At 36.3% G+C, this 25,573-nt stretch overlaps 1 long non-coding RNA gene across 2 annotated transcripts in view; it reads left to right on the top strand.

Moving 5' to 3' along the window:
* Nucleotides 1-25,573, top strand: part of LOC118689406 (uncharacterized) — a 166,026-nt gene that overhangs the window by 86,960 nt on the left and 53,493 nt on the right. For both annotated transcript variants that reach the window (XR_004980619.2, XR_004980618.2), the window contains exon 4: nt 6,343-6,603. This is a non-coding gene — a long non-coding RNA (uncharacterized LOC118689406). The remainder of the gene's footprint in view (nt 1-6,342; nt 6,604-25,573) is intronic.

Here is a 25,573-nt window from a genome sequence, read left to right as displayed (position 1 = left end):
AAAATCTCTCCATTAGAAATATTATTTGATCTTTACAGATGGCTCAGAGTAGCTGGCTTATGCACACTGTGAATGTGGGAGATGCTCTTGAATAGCTGAGTTCTTCTTAAGCAGAAGAAGATCTTCTGTGGTTTGAGATAAATATTTTAATTTTGTGTAGAAGCTACACTCTCTGGTGGGGACCTAAAATGTCAAATTTATGCCTCAGATGAATTATTAAATCTGTACTCCTAGCATCTGAAAAGTTGCAGTTTCAAGGGAAATAGGGAAAGTGTAAATAAGCAAGTAAACAAAACACTGAAAATACCTTTTAAAAAAAAATTACCCCAAATAGTTTTCCTTTCATTTTCCTACTCCCTACAGGGCTCTTTTGACTGCCACAAGTCAAGTTACTTCTGTTTTCTCTATATGTTAAAAGACAGAAAAGCTTTTGCTCTGCAAACAAACCATATAACCAAGAATTGTTTTGCTTTTGCTTGTTCACTTGCTTTTTTCACCTTCTAGTACAAAAAGCCTGAGGTTTCCTCAAATCAGCAAGTAGAGGGCTGAGTGTCTCAAAGACTCTGGAGTTTTCAAATTACCAGGTGCATCTCTGCAAGAAATCCTTATGCATACAGGGCTGTATTTAAGATGATCCTGTCATTTAAATCAAGATGACACATGTAAATTCAGAGAATTATTTAAGCATCTGTTAAACTGTTTCTAAGTCCTTTGGTCTTTGTGGTACTTTATGTTCTGATGTTCTGATAAATGTCAAATTGGGAGAGAATTCACTCTACAAAGTAGAAAGAGATTCTCATGATTGAGCGCATTACCAAAAGTGTGATAAAGTTGTTGATATGTAGAGCAGACAATTAATCATCAATGACATTCTCTTCTTGAGGGACCAATTCTGATTATCCATCATTTGCAACTGCTGGGCCTCTGCCATATTGGTTACTTTATTCATGTGCTAAGAATAACCAGGAGTGCTCAGAGTAGAACTGAAATTCCAGTTTGCTCTGCAAAAATAGTAGAGCAGAGGATTGAAAATTACAAATGGGGTGATTGGAAAATTTCAGGAGTAGAGACAACATTTTACCTTAAGTATGTATTATTAAAATATTTCTCTGATTATGGTCAGATTTAATTGCAGGATTATGTGTGTTGAAAATCCAGGGCCTGGAAATCATATAATTATTTAAAACACAACTCTTAGCCAAAATTATATTATTTACTATACATTCTGGAATATTGAGATGAACACAGACAAAGGAACAGGGAAAAGCAGCTATATTGCCTTCTTATCTGAAATATACACATTATTGAGTAATTAAATTAATCATTATCAGTGCTATAGGGTTTAATTACCATCAGCATTTTTAGTTTCCCTCTCCTTTGTTACCCATTAAGTTTTTTGGGGCTTTTTTTGAGATCAAGTAGCTAATGATAATTAATGACAATCATACTGCTGATTTTTAGATGCCTAGCTGAATCTGAAGTGTTGGTTCCCCCAAAATCGGAGTGCAATGCTGAATACAAAAGGTAAAAATTGTAGCTCAGTTTTCCTAGTAGAGAGAGTAATGACTTCTTTAATGTGATATAAATATATCCCCCATATTACTCTTTACTTGATTCCTTTTCATTTTTGGCTTCCAACCACAGATTTTCCAAGGGACTTTAGGCATCTGTGAGGAAGCCGAGATAACTATCTGGAATGTCTTATAATGTTATAGGTTTTTGTGAGGAAGATAATAAATAGCTTTATTTTTTAACACATATTTGTTGCAAGCATTACTTAATCTTCTTGAAAAAGGTAATTTTCTTTTTGCTTATCTATTCCTGGGCAAATTGTACTGGAGGCTGCTTTTACTCCATAGAGCATATTTACTAACATTCTGATTGAAGACATTTAAATTAAATGGTCTTTTCTTTATTACACTATTCTAACTGAATATTATTACAATTTATACAAAGTCACATGTCTCTCTGAATTGTGGAAATCCTTTGATTTCACCTTGAAGGTATCACATATCCTATTTTTGCCACTGTCATAGTAAAAGTATTCTGGAGTTTTTAATTTGCTCATTTAATATACATTAATCATCCCAGCTAATGAGCATCATTTCTTTCACACAAAAGATTCATTAAAACTTAAAAATTAGTTGCTCATGACCTGGAATGATACTGTATCTTGGCTGGCATGATGAACACTATGGTTTTCAAACCATATTTTCTTTTTGAAACCTGTGTAACATCACTGCTATTGATTAAAACAGGCTGGTGCTGCCAACTATCATACACTGAGTGCAACAGCAGAGGATTATCAAGGAAATCATTAGGCCCAGCAATCAAACGCACAAGAATACAAGTTTACACCACTGTCTTTTAAAACACAGTTAATTTGTTCATGTTTTCCTGAGAGCAATTAACAGCAGGCAGGAGTTTTAATGAAATAAGCTGGTGTTTCCCACAGGGGCTATTTATTATGAGCATTACTGAGTAGCAACAGCTTCGAAGTGTTTACCTTAAGACAAGATTAATAACAAGGCTGTTCAGCTACATGTCAGGTAAAATGAAGACCCAAATCAAGGGATATTTCTGTTGAAGTAATGGGATCCATTGGCATATTCCCTGCCTAAGTATATTTTGGCAGAGAAGAGAGGTAAAACTTACCTCTCTTAAACTTTTTTGTGCAAAATCAACAGAACTGAAGAAACTTCTTGCACAAGTCTAGTTTTCAACAGTGTAATAGTTTAGTAAAGTGGGACTGTATTGAAACATTTAGAAATTTCCATTACTGTCTGAGTTACTTGGAGCTGTACAAATGACCTGTTAAAGGAATTAACTTTCTGTTAGGGTTAAACAGGATGTTAAACATGCCAGTGGAAAACAATTTTGGGAGTTTAAAAACTGCCAGAAGTTTAAGAACTAGATTCTCAATTTCTTCATGACTATCAAATCATACATGCTTTTTTTGAAAAAGGAAAGGAGCTCTTTAGGTGAAATAATTATCCAAAAGATGAGAAACATTTTTGAGAAACTTCTTCTAGAAAGTGAGATTTTTAGAAGAACCTAAGTGATTTAGAACCAAACTCATCACTTCAAATCAAGGAGGATCATGCTTCTAAGGAATGTAAGTACTTGCAGAAATCTATGGCATGATGAAATAAAACCCTGGATTTTTCAAAATGCCGTATCATTGTTCTACAAGACTCTTGGATGTTCTGTGAATTGTTCTGTAGTGTGATACCATTTCATACTTATTGATATAATTGAACTCATACCTGTATTTGACTTGACTTGCTTTAAAGTACTGTCACAATTAAAATTCTGTTGTGTTTCAGTAACCTTGGTGAATATCAGCCTTTTGACTGAGGGCCCTTGATGCTTTAGCGAAGTCCTTGCCTTGCTGTTCACTGCATGGGGCCTTTACTCTGATTCACTGTGGCAAGTTTGGAAATCAGAAGCAGTTGTGCTTATAGCTCCTGACTGAGTTAACTAAATCTGCTGTTTTGATTGCACTTGTCTTACTGCAGTCCTTTAGAAGTGGGACACATTAAGTGAAAAATGTACTGCCTTCATTATGAATGCCCCTCCCAAATCAACATAATCAAAGAGTAATCAACATTTACATATGGTGTCTTTCCAAATCAGAATTAATTCTCTTAGTTTGAATTCACAATTTTTTTCCTTTATGGTGTGCTTTAACATCACATTTATGCAAGAAAAATCAGTTTAATGTAATTTGGAGTTGTTTGTGCTGAATTCATTAGGCATTCAGTTGTGTTTAGGACAGGAGTTCTACCAGGGGCTGGTATTCCATGAGGAGATCAAGAAAGAAAGGAAGTGCAAGTGAAGGAGCATCTCTGCTCTGCACTGTGTTACTCACATCAGAGAAAGACCTTCGCAGGATGCAAAACTACATTGTGCTGATGTAGACACACGAATGTGTGTGCTAATGCATGAATAGTCCAGTGGACAAATTGCCACTGATTTCTGTCAAGATGAACTTAAAACTTACTACAGTAGTGCTTTTTTTTGTTGAAGTTGCCAATTACTGTGTTTTCTACGGTACTTCAGACAGGAAAAAGAAAATCTAAATTTATAAAAAGTCATGAGATTGTTTATATTTATAAAACTTTATTGATTCTAATATTGGGTCTAAGATTTGGTGACCTGATCTTTTCATAGAAAAAAGAACATAATATTTGTGTTGGAAGACAAGACCTTAATTTTAGCTTTTCTTGGGGGAAGATGGATGGGTTCCCTCTACTAGGACAGGTTAGGTGAAGAAGGGGCCTGAAGTTATTAGAAGATTTAGTCAATTAATTAACCCTTCAGATTTAGAAAAGTTACAAATATCTGTTGAAATGACTCATATGAAGCTCTGCTTCACTAAATATCTTGCATTTTCCTCTGATGATGATAATTGCACACAGTAGTCAAATCCCTTCTCAAGCCTTTGGTAAGATAAATATACCGATTTCTTTGTAAGGCACTTTAAAACAGTATTCTTGTTGAGGCTACCTTCTTCTTTCTAATCTTTTTTCTTTTCTTGTAATTGTTTTGCTAAAGCAATTGTAAGGGAGATTTTGCTCCTTCCAAATAAATCCATCTGAATAATTGCTGTTCTCTGGCCTTGAGTTAATCATTAATTCCAAAGCTATTACAATGCTGCTATAAAAGCACCATTACACATTTTTATCATACAAGCCAATTATTGATGTAAGCGTTTGTACCTACAGGATAAGATTATAAATTGGAAAATATAGAATGATTTTGTGAGTAGAATAAAATATCCTAAGTATGAAGCAAAACTGAATTTTTTTAAATACAGTGAATCCAAAAATGCATTCCATTTTGGTTTGTGCCTTGGTGAATATAGCACAAAAGAATTCACACTGCTTCTTTCTTGGTCTAGTCCATAGGCTACTTTTGAAAGGGAGTAAGGAAAAATTGGTTTCCCATACAAACAAGTACTGCAGGGACTTTAATAGAAGATCGAGTGTTGTGAGGTAAACGCGTATCTGATGGGATGGACTCAAAGGCTCCTTGAGTCAGCTCTTGGCCCCAGAACTCCAACTAGTACTACAGGACTCCTTCTACATTCCCAAAGTGTTGGCATGCCACAGTCTGCAAAACTTTCCTTCCAAAATGGAAGGATAGCACCATGCCAAGGAGTTTCAGGAAACACAAGTCTCTGTGAGCTTAAGGACTGTTCCAGGTGCAGATATGCAGTAGGTTTAGATAATTGCCATAAAATTAAAACTAACAAAAGTTCCACAACACTTCCATGCAGTATGTTCTATATTAGAAATAAAGGGCAGTTCTTTAGAGCTTGGATTAAACTGTGGACATTAATATTTCTAAATCCAGTAAATCTTTACAAACAGCCATTATAATCAACCAGTGTTAAATAAAGACTGCAAATCATACATTAATTCTTTTTTTAAAATTTTCAGCATCACTTCATAAAAAGACCCAAAAAAACCAAACTACCTCTCAGCACATCTGTTGATATATCATAAGTTTGCTATTTATAAAATTTTGGAAAAGTACTTGCCTCTGATTACTCCATTTTCATTATATACATATTCATACATATAATTATAGCAATTCAAATGCAGTGTTAAACACAAGACAGGTTTCAGTTAGAAATACAAGCACTGTGGGGTTTCTATTTTTTATTTCTATTGCCTATTTTTAGGTATTTATATTTAGGTATTTATTTCTAGGTATCTGTCTACTGAATTGTTATTGTGTATTCAGTATTATTTTCCCCCAATTCTGTATATACATCAGTCTTCTGTGTCTGACCAGAGGAAATCCATTACTGCCATCGTAAGTTGCTTTTTTCCTGTTGGTCTATCTATTTGTAAAGGTTTATCTTTTTTTTCCTTTTTTCTGAAACCATGTAGTCTTCTATAACATTCATTATCTTAAGGAGCAGTCTTTATTCTCTGTTCGTGTTTGTTAAAGTAGCTTTCATTTAGGTATTGATACTGTGTCCAGTAATGTTCTGCAGTGTATTTGGCACAAATTAGCACGCTTCTTCCTAGTAGTTCACAAATACCTTATTCCTTAAGTATCCCAGTGAATCATGGCAAATACATGGATTAAACCACAAAATATTTCAACAGCACATACTTGCATTCTGGTTGGTTTGGTTTGTTTTCCAAGTGGAAATGAAGAATTGCAGTTGTGCTGTGTACTCAAAAATTACAGCAGAGGAAAACTCCTAATGGAATATATCTGCTTTTGAAATATGGAGTTCCAGCCTTCTTATTCCCTCAATAAGCTTTGTGTGCAGAGAGCTCTTCCAGCTGAACTCGCGTGAGTTGACTCAGGCTTTGTTGGCAGTCTCTCTGCAGAGGACTGGCACTCGGCTTGCTGACAGAGGAGCCCTGCAGATCGCCCAGGGGCATTTCAGCTTCAGCTGCGGCTGTGATCAGCTTTTTAAAGCTCTCCTTGAAGATGGGCTGTGGTGGTTTGAAAGGCAAACAATTCTGCTAACAACACCCACCTCCGAAACTCGAAACTCGCAGCAGCTGATGACTTGTCTAGAGGACAAAAGAAGTATTACAGTCAAGTTTAGGTGTACACTGAAGTAATTACTTGCAGGTCAGTGAAAAATCCTCTAAGGTGAGTTTGTTGTCAGTTGTGTGTGTCTTCAGGCATAGTCCTGCCATGGCAGAATGAAGAGCACAGCCTCAGATGTTCTTTCTGATGAGAAATTTAGCTAACTACACAGAAAAGTGATGGGATTTGGAAAAATATGTGTAAATATCTATGGTCAGCACTATGGGCAAATGACAGGGCCTGAGTTGGTAAGTGGGACTCTTGTCCACAAAAGGTAGTTCACTGGTCATCTCTTAGGAAAGCAGAAATTCTTTTGAAATGGCTGCTTAAAATGCCAATTTAATTTTTTCCCTTTACTTTTTTAAAAAAAGTTTTACATTTTGTATAATCCTGTCAAAGCCATTTAAAATTCTCATTTTATATTATCTCAATTTCATCAAAGTATGTGTTAATGAATAACACAGTAATGTCCTGGTATGGATAATTCAAAATTTCTGACAGGCTTTACTGTATAATAATGCCTCAGATTTTCTATAGTCCCAGATTACCAATCACAGTAGAGATGATTATACATTAGAAAAGTTATTGCTAGCTAAAAAAATGAGCTTTATCTTACAAATTACTAAATTACTAGAGTATCCTTATGCATGACTAGCCCTGAGTTGTTTTGATTTCTAAATTCTAAATGTTGGTTAGAATCATGTCAAACTGAAGTTAACCACAATTCAAGTAGGAAATCCTTAAACCTTGGTCCAAGTGTAATATTAATTTAGTTGCTACTGATACAGTTGCATATCTGAGATAATGCAGTTTTATAGTTGCTCTTTCTTACAGTCAGTTCTACTGTAGGAAATCCATGTTGTGATCTGAAAATCAGATTCAACTCTGTGCATTCCTGCTCTTTTCAGGCCAGAATTATTCACAAGCCGTACACCTTCCATGAAAAGGAAATACTGCATTTTTTTCCTCTCTTTGAAATCCAGTTCCCTTACAATCTAGTTGAAAATCAGGACTTCCTTCTCTTGCTGGGCAGTCTCCTGTCCAACCCACCCTAAGTGGGACTGTCATTTGTTCTCCACTGCTGCTGCAGTGGTGATGACACACAGGTGTAGCTCTCTTCTACCTTCCCTTTAACCATGCAAAAGATCTTCCCTCACTACCCAGAATGAGGATGAGAGCAGAACCTGCTGGAGCCACAGGGAATTTGGATGGGGAAATTGGAGGAAAGAGGTTGGAGAGGAAGGCCCAGGTGAGAAGGGGATTAACTGAATGGGTAAGGAAGATTCAAACTAGGTGGAAGCACAAAGAGCAGCAACAAAAAAGCAATGCTAAAAAAAGCAGTTTTTATTGGTGAAATACAACTGGAGCTATACCTACCATAGCAGTTTATTTTCCTGAAGCTAAAATAGAGCTGAAGATTGCGAGATTTTTCCATGTCTGTTGTTAGCAAATTGCTGGGAGGCACAGTGATTGTCCTGTGGAGCTCTGGTTTTCATCTGTGTTATTGAAAGTATGAGATATTATAACTGTAGAAAACTGCGGGAGAAAACTGTGAGGGACGCAAAGATTTCAGCCCTACTTATTGTCTGGGTATATATTGTGCTGTCATCCCAGGCATTTTATAATCCTATAGTTACTTCAGTTCCCAAGAAAGTACTATTCTCCTTTAAAACAATGTGTCAGTTTGTCATAAAGTGCCTGAACTTGTTATTCTGTGTAGTATGTTTTTTGTCACAATGTTACCAAGTTTCCCTTTTGAGAGGAGGAAAACAAAATAAAACTTATTCAGGGAGATGGGAGCCATCTGGGCCTGTTCCAAAGAACACCAAGGGGATTTCAGCACTTGCTAGTTTTTTAATCAATGACAGATTGTGCTAAGTCAGGCACTCAGTAATTTAAGAAATGCCAGTTTCTGATTCATAAAGCTTTCTGAAAATTGACTGAGTGAATATCTGGTGGCCCATATTATTTTTGAAAACAAATTCAGTGTATCTTTCCAAAGCAAACCATATGGATGTTTTAGCTGATCAGATACAAATAAAAAAATAAACATTTGGGCAGCACATTTTAAAGGCAGTGTGCACCAATTAATACGGAAATAATTATTGCTAGTTACTAGACCTGAAGAGGAATGGAATTTTATTTTGGAGAAGAAAATAATGTTTTATGCAGCTTTCCAAAATGGAATAAAACAATGTGTTTTACAGAACATAAGCAGTTAAAATAATTTACTCTTAGCAAGTGCTTTTTATCTCTTGGTCCCACAGTTTGTAACTAAATGTTTGCATCTCTGTCTTGTGGTTGAGTATTTTGGAGAATAAAAGGACAAAGCAATTGCTTAGCATCAAATAGCACAGCTCAGAGCAACCTCCTGATTTTGTGACTTAAAGCTGAGACAAAGTATGCCATTTTCTGTCTGATTAAACTCATCATAATTAGGTTCATAAAAGGAATGAATAGTGAATAAAGAGTGAGATTCCAGCTGATGAGAGAGGAAGCCAAAATTTCATACCAAAGATGATGCAAATTGTGATGTTTTCATACCTTTTTTCCCTCATGTGTTGCTTATATTTGTCCTTCCCATATGTGGCTGTAATAAGAAAAGGAATGACACTGCCCCTCCTCTTAGAAAGATTAGTTTTTCAGTGATATACATGAATGATTTGATGTGAAAAGATGTACTAGAATTACCACAAGAAGGTATTCTCCTGGTAAATATTTTTTGTTCTGTATCATAGAGAGGTCAAGTCATTATACATTTAAATTAGATTATTTTCTGCAGTTAAATCACCTTTCAGTTTTCCAGGTTAAATTTCTCCTAGGTAATAAACATTAGTTGTTATTGCCACATTGTTTTAGCTCCTGTAGCTGTCTTCTTCCTACATGTTGAACTTTCCAGCAGAAACCCAGAGCTCCTTTGATTTTCCTTTGCTAGGCTCCCTTTGAGCAAGCTCTCTGTCCTCTCCACCTGTAATACACTCATTTCTGGTAATGCCAGCAGCCTTCCAATTCACTTGTTTCAGTCTGAGTTCAAATTGAACATGGATTACCATAATTGTGGTATACACTTAATCACTGCACTTATTCAAGATGCTGCAGCTGTGTTTGCTTTCCCTGAAGATTCCAATTGTTCTGTACAATTCCAGCAAGAAAACATCTTTTCAGATTCCACCAGTTTTGATATTAGTTGGGGAACTTCTTATGGGACTTTTAGGCTACAGAAGTATATAGTATTTGGAGTTTCTTAAGGCTGTTTTGAGATTCTTGCTTACAGATATATTTGAAAACAATTGAAAGCCGCTGCTACATCTCAAACACATGCAGGGTTTGGTTTCCAGTACTGAAGCTCATTTTTTCAATAGAAGATTCCTAAAAGTTCTACTACCAGAGTACAAATTAGAAAGCAAGCTTTTATGTGCTAAGTGAATGTTCAGATGGAAGTCAAAGCCAAGTGAAATCCTCTCCTTTTCATGCATCATGACCTTTCATAAATATTCTATAATATTCAAACCTTAAGCTCCACCTGTAGAAATTCATTTTGCAGTGAGGTGGCATAACTATAATTAAGGACAGAAATGACTCTGCAATTTGTAATCCAATTCAGGTCCTCAGTGGGTATGAATTATCAGACCTTATGAACTTAATTGGAGCTGTCCTTATTTATTCTGGGTACCTGACACGCAGTTCATAAGCCTGCCAATACTTGTTGAGGGAAAAGAAAACTTGGCTCACTTTCTCCTGGGCTCTTAAGCCTAATGCAATTTAAAAATATATTGTTTTCTATTCAAGAAAAGAAATGAGACTAGAAATACAAAGCAGAGAGTGGAACAGCTGAGTTGGAAGGTGACATTTAAACAAGATCATTTGTTCTAGTGGTTTTGTATTTGTAAATGATCATGTATTATTATCTAAAGTAGATGGCTAAAGTTCTGATTGTAGGATAAATTGTGCACTGCTATTGACAGAGGAATTATCTGCTAACAAGATGCTGCAACATAGAATATCACCCACTGTTACTGTCTTAAATAGCTGCCATTTGCATTCTTCCTTTTTCTTTTTTTTTTGTAACTACTGGTTTCACTGTCTTTCAATAGAAATTTTGTCTTACTGTTTCAGCACAGCTGCATTTCGCAAGGTGCAGGCAATCTCACACCTTAGTTATGCTATATATTTGAAGGACTGTATGCTGCAAAGGGATTATCAAAATTATAAAAATATTATAATTATTATATATAATGGTGTCGTATATAATATGTTTTATATAATATTATATAATATTAATATTATTGTGATCAAAATAGATTTATGACTCTATAGAAAAAATTTAAAGATGACAGTTGTTGGATGATAGCAGTTTGTACAACCTGTGTTATAAAACCAGAGCCACTGTGATAATTTGATACCAGCTCATCCTTTCTTCCCTCTGAGCAGGTGTCACTCCTTAGGTTTCCATTCAGGTGATATGGGGTCCTTAATGCCCATGCTACCTCCTTCCTCCTAAGTCCCCATGAGCCTGAATCCTTTGCTCCTGGGTGGCAGCAGGAACCATCTGTAAAAGCCAGAGGTTGGGATGTTTTTTGTGACCTGTGTTCCCTACACAGACACTCACAGTAGATGCCCTGCTTACCCTGGCCTTTGCATGCTTCTGCTGAATCCTTTACATAAGTTTTGTTATGCTCAAAACATTTTAGGGTGCATTATTTTTTCTGAGATTGTAACAACCCTTGTTGAACAATAAAAACAGCTTAATGTAATTTTGATTTTTATCTTAGGATACTTAGTAATATTATGAGTAAAAATATCTATTATCTATTATTTCAGCAATCTGTAGGGAAGAGCAAAATCAGAGTGTGACCTTAAGTGCAATTGTAGCTAAAGAACAGGCTATAAAGGTAGAGCAAATCCATCTTGGAATGACTGCAGTCTCTGATACCTGATTGTGCATGAAAGGATGATTTATCTTCTGCTGTTAAAAGAGAGTACACTGGGAAGGCCTATATAAAAAGTCAATGGCAGCAAAAAGCAGGGACATAAGGGAAGCTGGAATAGCTGCTCAATCCATAGCAGTGTCATGTGTTTGATGTAACTGCCTGGCTTGGAAGAACAGGATTATAATGAAGAGGTTATATATAAAAGAGGTAGATAATATTCCATTAGCTTTAAAAGAAAATGGAACAGATTGCAAGCCATGTTTCCAAATTATTACCTACAAGTAACAAGTCATGGACAAATGCTCATGCAAGTCCACCTCAACCCCTCAGCTCTAGCAGCTGTCCACAGACATGCTCATAGCTCTCAGGAAATGGGGATGCAAACACACCTCTACTTAAAAAGATAATGAGGGAAAAAAAAGATAAGAGGAAGGTATAAAAATAGAAACTTAAGAAGAAGGTATAAAAATAGAAACTTAAGAGGAATAATTAGCCAGAAAGATATCTGTGATAAAGACAAATGTGATGCTAGAATGGATGAAGTTAGGCCTGTGGGTGCTTTGTTATAAAGGGTCAACATTAAAAAGGAAGAGCTTGAGAATAATATTGTCATTAAAAAAAAAAAGTACAGTACCTGGTAACAACTTAACTTCAGCCTGCAGATGAAAAATCCAATGTGTGATAATTTATTGCCATAAATTATCATAATCTCCTTGCATCTTGCTGGAAAAGTAATCAAAATATTGATGTTTCTGGGGATTTTGATTCTATTCTTTCTGTGCTGGGTGTTAAACCTAGAGAGCAGAAACAGTGCTTTCTTAGGGAACTTCTGTTTGCTGAAGGAACTCGTGTGTGGTTATCTTGGCTTTTGACAGATATTGAACAAACGGAATGGGTAACACTGCTTGTCTCCAGAAATATAACTCAGTCACACCACAATAAGGCAGAGAGTTTATAAAAAAAACCTCAACCAAACCTATCCTTTTCTTTTTCAAAATACCTGTGTGCCCTGAAATTGCCTCATGATCAGTGCCTCTCCTGAGCCTGAGCCAGAAGATTGGAGCATTAGCCTTCATTTCTCATACAAAGGCAAGTGCCAAGCTATGCATGGACCCAGTGCAAAGCCAGATGGCACCAGACCTTTCTGACCTGAAGACAGAAAGTTCTTCAGAGAACTACAGGAGCCACTTCCAGAAAAAAAAACCAACAAAACAACAACTTGATTTTAAAGGAACTTTGTTTAAAATGAATTGCAAACAGCTAGTGTTCTATAAATATTTTGTGAAAGATATACATAAGTAATACAATTTTATGTTCCATTAGGCAAGAAAAGATACCTATTGCTGAAATCTTAATAAACCTTACAATGTGAGAAAATAGAAAAATGTGACACAGCCTGTTAGAGCTAGATTATCCCTGTGCTTTAGATGCTTACTTGGGAGGGAATAGATGTTTTTGTGTGTCTTTTCTGAAAGTTGATCCTTTAGCAAAATATGAGTGTTCCTATTATTTATTTTGTATTCATTATCAGAAAGCCGTCATTTTACAAATGTATTAAGTAGATGCACTTAATTTACCATCCATCCTCTAAGGAGAGGATCTACTCTTTAACCTTGTTTATATTCTGTGGTTACGTAGAAGAGTCTGACCATGTCTTATCATGGGTTCTAGCTGCATGATTTCTTAAATATCTCCATTTTGCTTGATTCTTCTGTGCTTGACTTCCCTTTTTGAGCTGGTTGAGGGGATGGACTTAAAACAAAAGTTAACCTTTTGTGATTCCCTAGCATAGTATACTTTTCTCATGCTACTTACCACAAATGACATAAAGTGGGGTAAGCCTGTAAAAAACAATATTTGGCTCACAAGCACTTTGCTGGAGGCAAAGTGCTTAAGATCTCAGGGTGTACAAAATAATTGGATATTATGAAGAAATTTGAGAAGCAGAAGGAGAATGGAAATGAAGAAAATCACCATTTTCCTTATAATGACAGAACTCTGATGAGTAATAATTTGTTTGTGGCAGAATTGATCATAGTTTGATTCAAGACCCCCCTCATTCTCACAAGGGTTAGCTGACTTCTTGCCTTCTCAGGCAAGGGTTCTTGCCTTCTTAAGAAACCTTTGTCTCTTTATTGAAAAGTCTTATAGTGGAGAGCAAAGTCTTGCCTTCTGGGTTGAGTATTTTGTCCACATTTACTTGACATTTTAAAGAATCATTCTACATTTTAGGAAATAATGGGAGGGGTTTTTGAAACTTAAGTACAAAAGTATAAAGGCTACTGGTCATTTAGTGACCATTCACCATCTCCTTGTAAATCTAAATTATTATAATATATGTGTTTTAGTGGTAGGTATTTCAGGAAGAGAAAGAGAAAAACACAGCAGTGGACAATCTGTGATAAGGTAACTGAAAGGAGAGTTCTCCAATTTATCTGTTGTTATCCAAGCTTTACTGTACCTTTCACTCTCCACTCTCATGTGGCTCATCACCACATAGACCTTCCAGCTAGTAAAGGAAATGAAAAAGGCAGTTCTATCTTCTCTGATAAATACTTTTTAGGCAAGGTTTGTAAGGAATCACAGTGTCATTTCACAGGTGAAGCATCTGAAGGGTTTATTTTGAATAATAAACCTTCAGCAGATTGAGAGTTCCTTCATGTGTTCCAGTGGCAGGTCTGAAAACTGCAACATTTCCAGCTAGGTGAGTTGCTGCAGTCAATGTTCCCCTCTCCCTGTAGCTTTGGCTTTTATTTACCCTTAGGCCACTAAGCTGTATAACAGGAATTTCAAGAGAAGCATATTATAAAACCATACAACCATCTGATCAACCCCATGCTGAAGGAAAATTTTTAAAAAACTTTAAAATATTAATAATGCACATAATTTTGTTAAATTACTGCAAGTTTCCTATTTGCATTAGGTTCAGATGGAAAGGAGAAACTGAAAAAAAAGTCAAAGAGAAGTTTGCAAACAGATCATCAGAGGCTTGAATCAGGTAAAAAAATTAATTCATATCCTATAACTTTGAACAGAAGTGATCCTAGGGACAGCAGTATGTGGCAGCATCATGCCAGTGCTGCAGAAAGAAACTGTGTGGGTATGCAGTGTGTGTGTACTTAATGCCTGTAGTTGCTCAGCCTGCTCTGAAAGGAATTCCAATAGTGAAATGCACATTCTGACACATAAACATGGCTTTCAACACTTGACAGGCTTTGCTGATGCTGCATGAGATGTGTTTGCATGACTGTCATCTGAGAACAGATGTGTTCTTATTGATCGTGTTCTAGCTGCAGTAGTTTTGAAAAATAAAAAATGTCTTCTGATTATTTTGCCCTAACTGTCTTGAAGAATGTTGGGTAAGTTGCACAATCATTCTAATTAATTCTTCAGTCACTGTTGTAGATCCATCCTTAAATGACGCTGTTCTAGAATAGGCCGACTATAAATCTTGTAGCCTTGCTGATGTTGCAATTAGGAGTTCAGCCATTGGCAAGGAAATGCACAAAGATTAGACCCCTGAAATAGTAAATGAGGATGGTGGATACTTCAAGTGACATATCAATTAATTACCTGCTTAACATGAATACAGTATCTCATACATTTCTCAGTGTTGTAAAAAAATACATTATATTCAGAAATTAGACCTTATTATTCAAAATCTAATGAGCCCTAGGAAAAAGACAGTGAAGTAAACATCATAATCTGGCTAAAAATGCTTAGAGTGAATGTTCATTAATGCCTTTTGAACAAACTGAAGTATAACTAGTCCTTAATGTCTTTCTGCAGTGGGAGAGAAATGAGCTTGCCTGTACTGAGAATTTGCTATTGTAAAAACAGGGAAATTAAAAAACGAACTTATATTAAGGAAACATAAATGAATGTAGGGAGGAACTGGAATTTTGGGACCAGGTTTTGTACTCCTCTGCATTACAAGCCCATAATATTGTAGTTAAAAAGCAATATATTTTCAGTGTAGTCACAAGAACAATGAAAGCAAACATTTAAATATGGAGTTGTAAGTGTTCTCCATAGCACTATCTGCAGGTGTACCTAGGAGCTATGTTAATTCTGCTCAGGGTTGAGCAAAGTAGCTAAAAATATCCAAAGAGTAGTGATAAGCATGAGACTCAGGAAGAATGATTAAGAAAGGAAGCAAAAATCCATATAACAAAGAATAGAAGGTTGGTTATGTTGTTACTATTGGTGGGTTGAACCATGTGAAGTTGCAATGGTTAATTGATACCTATACAATTCATATGTGATTGTATACTTGGCTCATATTACTGCCTTTGGAAACATATTAACATATCTGCCTTAGTTGCTTTGTTTTAAAAAAGGTATTTGTGAGAACTATGACTTAATAGCAATGGAAGGAATACAGATTTTAATTTTCCCTGATTGTAAAGTAATGCATTTCTTTAAAATGGGTCAGCCTTGAAGATGCTCCCAGAGTTTCAGCCTGTTTGCACTCTGAACTAATATGATACCAGGTAAATGAAATGGGCCAGTTTTCCTGAGTTTCCTATGGTGGTAGAATTTTACAGTGTCTGAATTCTACCCTCAGGGGGAAAGGCAGAGACAATTTGAGTGAAAATATTGTATTAATATTGTATTATTATTGTATTAACATCCATGAGGATATTCCTGTATCTGTGCTTTAATGTCAATTTCAATAATTTTCTTTCTTTTACACAGAACCTTGGTTTGCCCTTAAGCCATCACAGGCAGGGAATTGAGGAGTCAGCTTACATTATTTTTCTCCAGTGCTTCAAAACCAGTGTTCAAAATATACAGGAGTATTCACCAATAATAATGATTTTTTTTTTCTCTAAAATGTGAAGGAGAAGGATGACCTAGTAGTGATGAACTTCCTTCACATGCTTTGGGAATCTTTCATGTGACTTTTCCTCCTTTTTCCATGTCCCAGGAGACATTGCAATTTTTTTTAAATGTTGTGATACAATTTGTGTGTGGTACCCCTTACCTCCACATACTATTCCAGAAGTCTGATACAGAATTTTTAGATCAATAATATAAAATTTGCAATTTTCAAAATGCAACAGTAACCAGTTCTAAACTAATACCAGGCCACCCATTAAAATGGCATAAAAATACAGAAAGATAAAGTATAAGGTAACATTCCCTGAAGGAACAGTAACATGTGATTGATTGTGCAGATGCAGAGTAGAATAGACAGAATAGAACAGACTATTTCAATTGCAAGGGACATACAATGATCATCTACTCCAACTGCCTTAGATAATTTTGTTTTCCAAGTATTTCAATGACGCTGGAAATAAGAGCAAGTACTATAAAACAAAGAGAAAAAAAATCACAGAATGCTGTTTTTGGGCTTGCTCATGAAGGTCAGAGAATTAAATGCCCTCTTTCAAAGCAAAAGATGCACTCTGTATTTTCCATATGAGCAGCCTGTTTTCAAGGGTGTCCATTCTACTCCCTTTGGAATTAGAAGGCAGTGTTATTTTCATGATTATTAAATTATTTGGCTTTTGATTCTACCTGTTCCTTAATATAATTAGAGCCTTATCTAATGGCAGCAAGATGAGTCTGCAAACCCTGTTGTGCCAGATATGCAGAATTGAGCACTGCATGGGAAGTGTAATTGCTGAGCCCTTTATAGAGCATTCGCTGCTTGACTCCAAACTGGGAAGGACTGCAAGCAAATTACAAGACAAGATTAGAATTCACAATAGTGTGGAGAAGTAGGAAATAGGAAAAACATCACCATAACCCCCAAACCTAAAAAATAGAGGGCAGTTCTGTGAAGCCACATGCAAAGTATTGTGCTTTTTACAATACTGGTAATAGACTGCAGAGTAAAAGGTGGGGTATGCCTGGTTTAGCAGCACTTTGATTGAATCTGTCATTTGGCTGTTAACAAGAGGAAGGAAAATAGCAAGGGGTAAAGGGTATAGAATAGTTTGCACTATTTTTAACATAAGCTTAACAGAAGTTTCAATATTATTTCCAGGTATGTGTACCAGACTGCAATTTAAGGATGAGAAGTTTACTTTGGAGAACGAAGTAGGAAGAGGAAGGTTACAAGACAAGATCTTTGAGAAACAGTTATAAACCTCAGATTGTTTTATTTAGACAAGCAAATATATAGCTGCTTTATTAAAAACATCAGAATTATTTCCTGTCAGCTGACTCATGAAAGCCACGAGATGGCTCCTGTCTTGTCCCTCTTGTAAGAGCCCTTGCTTTTAACTGAACTGGTTTTATGTACTTCCCTTCCCAGCTGAGCCAGGAAAGAGCAGTGGAGTTATCCAAGGTGACTTAGTGGGTGGCATTAACGCATGACCTGAGATAAATTTAGTTTTTGGTTTTTTTTTTTAATGGAATCTCACTGAGAACAGACATAGTAACAGTCTTCAAATGTTAAAGAGGAAGGGACCACATCGATCTCCATATTCATTGTGTGTAAGAGAAAAGGATGGCAACTACAGCATGAAAATTTTAGATTTTTAGATGTTAAGATTAGTTTCCCAGCTATAAGGATTGTTAACACTGCAGGACATTTCCTAGGAGGGCTGTGTAGTCCCCATCAGTGGGGATGGTGAAGAATAGAGTAGACAAGTATCTGTCAAGAACTGCTTAGTTGTAGTTGAGCTTGCCATGAGGACTTTTTCTGAAGACTTCATTGCAAAGAGCTCAATTTTTCTTGTTTTCCTGTTCTCACACACATAAAATCCACCCAAAGCAATAACAAAACCCTTTCCTCCCCAAAAAAGTCACCCAAACTTAAATCAGCTTAGTTCTAATTGTTTTATATCAGTGAAAATAAAAACTTAAGCAGTGAAATTTCTAAAATAAAAGTTAATATTTATGTCCCAAGCCAGAAAATGGCTACTGGCATATGATCACACATGGATTTTTTAAAATTAATTGGTCTGAACATAAAGGTCAGGTGAGGGTTATCCCAACTTTTATAGCTTCAAGCTGGCTTTTTTAAAAGCTCCAAAGACTTTCTGAAGTAGCAGTATTGCTCTGCTTTGCTAGTAAAAAGTAAGTTTAACTCTCTGATACATACAGAGAAATGCAAAATTAGCTACACAAGAAAATTTTTCTGTTGGTATTTTTTGCAATGACGTTTTTTTTAAAAAACCTCATACTTAATTTCCTTCCTATTTATTTTACCAGAATAACTTTAAAAAAAGATATTTAGTCAGTCAGTGGTGTGGTCTGGCAAAAGACAGCTGGATAAAATTATAGCAGATAATAAGAAACTCACATTTATCATACTGACTGATTTTTCAAAACATTCAACTACATCAAAGTGTAAATACTATCAATCTCTGCCTGGTATATAAATCTTCCTGAGAACACACCCTACCAGAGCAGTTTCAGCTGAAATCTGCTAATTTCTCTTTCCTACCACCTGAATGCTTCTATTGCCATGACAATTAACAAGTTCTAACTCAGGTCAAGGTTGAATGGGAAAAAACAATGTTTTGTAACCAGCTGATATGCTTCAAAAATTATGCGAAGGGGAGTTTTCCCAGCTTGTTAATGGTGCATATTCAGTACATAATTTTTAGCAATGCTACTAGTTAATGAAAGAATGGATACCCACTGATTAAAGATATGTCAGAATGAGTAATTATGTATGTCATTTTGTAGGTTTGTTATGGGAGAGATCTACTTTACTTCTGAATAACCTGTGTCTGGTTAGGAAGACTAAGGTGGAAAGAAATGGCTCCATCCCATTCTAGATGACACATGCAGCTCAAAAAAATGGGAACTTTGGGCTGATTGGAAATCAAGGTAGGCAACAGGCAACTCATTTAGTGTATCAAAACTTTTAGCCCCAGAACCATCAAGGTCTGGAACACACAGTCATTAAGTGCTTTGCATGCAGCAAAAATGGTGTTTTGGTGTAACTGGGTGGGGAACCTATCACTTAACCTGTTTTTAAATCCAGGATGTTTTGATTTCCTTTCTAGGAAATGAAATTCCTACTGGCTAGGCTGAAGAGCCTGTTTTGAATTAAGTATTCTTACAATAGAACATGATGGCACACCTGGTGGTCAGGCTGTTAATCTACTGATCACACTTTGGTGGCATTCTTGTTTTGTTTTTTGTTTTATTTTGTCTGCAGAGACCTGGATATAGGCACCTAACTGTAAGCTATGGTGTTCCCTGCCCTTTCCCCAGTGTTTAATATGTAACTGTAAGATAAGGTGTGTGTCTAGTTTAGGAATGCTGTTCCTTTCTCAGAAAAGAACTCTGAAAGCTTAGCAGCTGTCCTGTGTCTCAGTGTGGATTCCACTAGACAGCTAAGTTTATAATGATTGTTGAGTGCTGGGCCTTTAACCTTGGTCTTCTGTCTTTGGCACTGATAGGAATTTAGTGGTTCCTTTCAAGTATGTTGAAGATTAAGTCCTTGGTTTCTTCTGTATAACATGTTGTGAAGAAGATTAGCAATTAAAACTATAACTATAGAGTTGTTTTTATTTTGAGGACACAAAGATTCACTGAAAAAAATTAGGTTCTTTGGCAATCTTGACCTTTTGAGAGGTGAGAGAGAAAAGCCTGCAAAATGTTGGATGGAAAGGCTTACTGTTTCCTAAAAAAACCTTGGTATGTTCTCGTATCTCTCAAAGCCCCCACTCTCTGTCAAGCAGAATGCTTGGGAATAATTTTAATTTTTATTTGCAGTTAAGAAGCTAAAGGACTGAAGAGGATGGGATGGCAAATGAATTGTCTGTCTCATTAACAGAAATTTTGGGGGTTGGAAGAGCTTGCAGGGTCCACAGAAGGAATACAGTGAAACATAAATTGTAACAAGCCTGCAATCTCATGTGACCTACTATTGAACCAGAACGAGGGAGACTGCAGACAAGATGTATAGAACCTAAAATCTGCACCATCAGGATTTGTCACCCAAATTAACTGCCTGTGTGTCTTTGGACTCTCAGCAAGAAGAAATTATTACAGCTTTTAGATCTAAATCACAGCTGCTTAAAACACTATGACCTTGCAAGGAAAAGAAAGGTAATGTTTTTAACCCAAGCAATAGAAATGCAAGTTAGAAGTGACTCATGTCTTACAAAGGTGCACAGAACTTTCCTGGAGGGGGCTTGTGTACATTGTGGTGTCCCTGACCTGTGCCAGACCACCTCCTGAAATTCTCTGCCAATTCTCTCTCCAGCTTAACCACAACCTCCCTTGAGGTGGGGAGAATGGATGAGAAATATAAGACCATGTCTAGGAATGGAATTCAAAACAAGGGGAAGAAACAGAGAGTATCCACTGTTTGAAATACACTTTCTTCAATTACCTGATTAAGTCTTGGCAGATATAAGAAAAAATTAGACTGCTTAGCCTGCATCAGAAAAGGTGGCTGAACAACAAGTCAGTAGGTTCAGACCAATGAAATAACAATGGAATAGTTGCCAGAGGGAGTGATTATATTCAGAAGTATGACAAACTTCAAAATCAGTGACAAATGTAATTGAAGGGTAAAGGAATAGAGAATGCTTTCTAATGAGAAATGCAAAGATTAATTTATGTCTGAATGAAATATTACAATCTAGCTATTTAACAGCTTTCTAGAATTAATTAGTGATGGATGAAGGGTCCAGCTCACCTTGCCTGCTTTTCAGAGGCAAATAAAGTTTACTTGGAATCAATAAGGTTCACATAGCCACCCTGTTCTAGAAACTGAGAAGCAGACTCTAACATGGAAATGAGGAAATCAATATCATTAAGCTTAGCATGTAGTCTAAAAATGAGCATTTGTGACAAAAAGTATATCTAAATCCAGAAGACGGAAATTAGTCATTTTATAACATGAATAAAAGGAAATCTTTTCCTAATGAAGCTGTGGGAGTTGAATACCTGCTATGGCAGGAGATGGATTGAGCAGAGTGCCACTGCTCTGGAAGTGGCAGAATACAGTACTTGAAGCAAAGGAGCATTGTCTTGAAAAGAAAGGCTGAGGGCTGACTCAGAAGTGTATTTTTGCCCAGAAAGCCAATTTTCCCTCTGTTGTGCTTTGAATACTTCCAACTCAATTATTGATTTGCAAGGAGAGGACACTAACGAGTTGTGTCTGACAAAATTTCTTTGAGAGGTATTAAAGTACACTCAAAGTGGTTTTGCTCTAGTCCTATTTCAGATTCTAGTTGTTATATACAGAAATTGGAGAAATGGGAGGAATAAAAGGGTCTTCCAGGAATATATGTGCTTGAATCTATTTTGCATACTGAACTGTATTTTTACTATTTTGAAATTAGAAATCATGGGCTTTTGCAAGTATTAGTTAACTTTTAGTTTCAATGAATTATTATTTTGGAGGGGAAACTTACTGTGCTGGTGAGAACCAGTCACAAAAATCAAAACATAAACTTAGGTTTTGGGGGGGAGGGATGGGGAAGGAACATTTATCAGACTATAGTCTTGATAGCAAAAATATAACAACTATATTCCCCAGAAGCCAGATATTACACCAAGTCCAACAATTATTAATTTTGTAAAAATTGGTGTAGTCTTACTCTGATATATTAATCTAGTATCTGATTTTACAGTAAAGTAATTACAATACTTCAGTAAATAGTAAAGTAGAAGTAATAACATACAACAATAGCAGTAGTTGCAAGTTTTCTACATAAACCTTAATAAAGTCAATCGTGGTAGCTGAGCATGTTCTGAATTAGCTTTATCTCAGTTTACCAAACTGCAAAGGAAGAAAAGGACAAAAAAGCTGATGTAATGCCTAGTGAGGTACTATGTGAAATGAAGTAAAAAGGTGAGACAAGATACAGAAAAATAGTGCAACTGGCCTGTAATACATCCCACAAACCAAATGTCCTGGAATATTAAGGATCTGGTGTTGTGTTTCAGGCTTTTCAATTTCTGTGGACAGCATGGGAACTCAAAGCATGGCTTTGCTTTTTCAAAGCCCTGTGAATCTCAAAAAAACTGGGTGAGGAAACAAAGCTCTTTGAAACACAATGGTGGATTTGAGGCTTCCTCTTTTTTCTGGATGTGACTGATTGGCAACGATGAAAGATGTAAAAGATCTTGTCTTTGCACAGTCCAAGTCTTGGTTTTTGCCTTCCTGGATACACAGAGTTCTAAGGCTGTTAAAAATCAGGAATGCAAATGTGGGTTTTTGTTGGCAGGAGTGATGCAGGATTGGACAGTTGCAGGACCAAATTTGTTTGGGAATTAGAGTAAGCTACAGAATGTGAAAATTTCTACACAATATTGGTGGTGCCTGTGCAAAAACATTCACTGCTACACTTTTCCTGGAAGGTGTTTGGGAGGTGATTGGGAACATGGTACTCAGTGCAGCTTGTCTTTCTTACACTGATTCCCCTGAAGTACTAGCCAAGCTGCAAAGTGCCTCTGAGCCTCTCATCATTCTCTTGTGACTTCTCACTCTGCAGGCCAAGCTAGACAAGGATGCAGCTCCTTTTTTTTTTTTCATTTGGGGAAATCTTGGTGCCAACTCTGTAATTAGCAAGGGTCTATGGACCCTGTCTATGGACCCTGTTGTCCAGAATGCCTCACAGCATCTCTCTTTGATGGAACATTTGTATAAATTAGAACCTATTTTATCCTTTACAAAAGTTTCTTGCTAGAAGAAATCATTGGTTTATTTTTTTCATGACTTGAAGGTCACGTGAAGAAATCTTTACACACCTCCAGTGTTTCCTGAAGGGACATTTTGGATCAGAAGAAAACTGAGATCTAATCTGATGGTAACTTGTTTGTTCCTTGGGTTCATTACTTGGTGTTTTCTGATATTAACAGTAACATGCTCCAGTGAGAGAAATCACCATTGCTTGTTCCAATGGCAATAGTTTGATGGAAAATGTGGCTGTGATATCATTCTGTATGAAAGACTAAGAAGAAGAAAAATAAATATAAGGAAATAATAAATAGGAGCTAGAGTGAAAAGCTAAAATATGCAGAATGAGGCTGGCACAACGTGTCGGGTAGATTTCTTCCTCATCATCTTTTTTCCTCCCTGCTGATGCTTGTTCACTATCTAGTCCTGCATATTCATATGCTGGAATTGGGTGTCAATTTTGCAAACTAAGTAATGAATCCACCAGTAATATATTTCTTTATTGTGTGGTTGAAACATAAAAATACAATATAGGAAAGGCAGGAAATATGTAGGAATAGGCAATGTAGGAAAAAAAAGCATAGAAATCTGAATAAAAGCTTGATCTGAATTATATTAGATATGCCTACCAAATTCAGAAAATTAGGGACTAGCCCCAAATGCTAACCTCAAGAAGTTCTGAATTCACTGATTTTAATGACAGAGGTCTGATGGGAAAGAAGTGACTTTGTCAACATGATATATATAGGCTGCAGAGCCTATACATTGAGGTGAAATTCAGCCTGTTCTTCAAAGAGTTGCAGCTCATAACTCACAGCCAGGGAATGGCCCATGGCATAATTGGAAAGCCCCAAGGAACTGTCTGAATTAGTGCAATCTGTCTCTGCCTACAGGCCAGCAGCACTGCAAGTTTGCTGCAGCTCTACCTGCAGCAGTCCTGCTTTTGAAAAACCTGCTCCATTTTCTGGCTTGTCTCAGGCGTGTCCCTTTTTGGAGCGTTTGTGAGGCACTTTTTAGAGACTTTATGCCAAACCAGTCATTTCACTTAGCTGGAAGTGATGAATAAAATCCTCATCCTAGGAAAACAGTATTGATGGCTTCAGGTACATAGGATAGAACTGTCTGTGTTATTGAGTGATACCCATCTGTTATTGCTGCAGAGAAGAACTGAATCTGAATAATCCTTCCCATAAGATAGGAGTACTTAAAACTGTGAAGTGTGAAGGTGATGATAGCAGAGTAGTTCTTTTTGCAAGAGTGGAAACCATGACAGTGTTTGTTTAAACTGTTGAAGAATCTGTAAGTGAATGATCTGGTGAGATCATCCATATTAGTGCAAACTGCAGCAGACTTAGCTCTCGGCTATCTGCAGTAGAGTTAATAAATATATAAATCAGGGTGGAACTTTGTGTGTAGATTCTAAAATGCAGATGACATTTTTGCACTTTTAGTAATTTGGGATCCAGTTTTGAAGAACTGTCATGAAATTAGAGCTATTAGAATGGCTGGAAGCCATTGGGTTCTGAGAGTATCTGTATACATGGGAGATAATGGTTCAGAACAATACCAGGGCTGTAAAATTGTATTAAGAAGTCACTTGGCTGATGAAGGGTTAGATTTCCAGCTTCTAGACTTGCAAAATTTACTGGTTTTGGTGAAGCTATGTCAATTTACTCTACTTGAAAAATTTGCTTTAAGAGTGTTGAATAGAAGATAATCATACTCTATTTAAATAGGTGATTGATTATTTACTTTCTAAGAAAAAAAAATTAATTTTTTTTTCTGTACCAGCTATTCTATAACTTTTAATTCTGGATAATCTTTCACTATTTGCCTGAATTCTTGCAAATAAAAACATTTCTGACTTCTGGTTGGGAACTTCAGAACTATAATTTAAAAACCTTGTTGGAAAAGTTGCATCAAAAATATTATCAGAAAAGCAAAGCCTAAGGTATGGCCCTATGTTAAATCCAGCTGTCTTTATAGTTGACATATTTCTGCTGAAAACAAAGGTGTGTTTTATTTGCAGTAGGTCAAATGTTAAATCAAACAGTGAAATAAGTGTAATTTTTACCAATCAAATATTTCAAAAGTTTTCTTAGAAGCTTCCACTGTGAGCACTCCTGTATTAGTGCCATTCAAAACAATAATGAAAAGTAAAACAAAAACTAAGGACTAGTGAAGCAGTGCACAGCTAACTAAGGTTAGAGAGAACTTGGCAAGGAAAGGAAGCCAGGCTTCCAAAGTGCCAGGTTCAGGCTCAGTTTGCAATATAAACCTGCCTGCTCATGCCTTTAGCACTCAGTGGAACTGAACTGATTCACTGAAGATAAGCTCTTCTCTCTACTTTTCCTCAGAAATAAAGAAGAGTTTTATGCTTACTTGGCAATGTAAAAATAGCACTGCTGAATATGCTTTTAACTCTTAAATCTGCTTCAAACTAATTTTCTTTTTTAAATCCATAACATTAACACTG

This window comes from Molothrus ater, chromosome 9 (assembly GCF_012460135.2).
Source record: "Molothrus ater isolate BHLD 08-10-18 breed brown headed cowbird chromosome 9, BPBGC_Mater_1.1, whole genome shotgun sequence".
NCBI classification, from domain to species: Eukaryota; Metazoa; Chordata; class Aves; order Passeriformes; family Icteridae; genus Molothrus; species Molothrus ater.
Note: the sequence above shows the minus strand (reverse complement) of the source record. Positions and strands in the feature narration are given on the sequence as shown.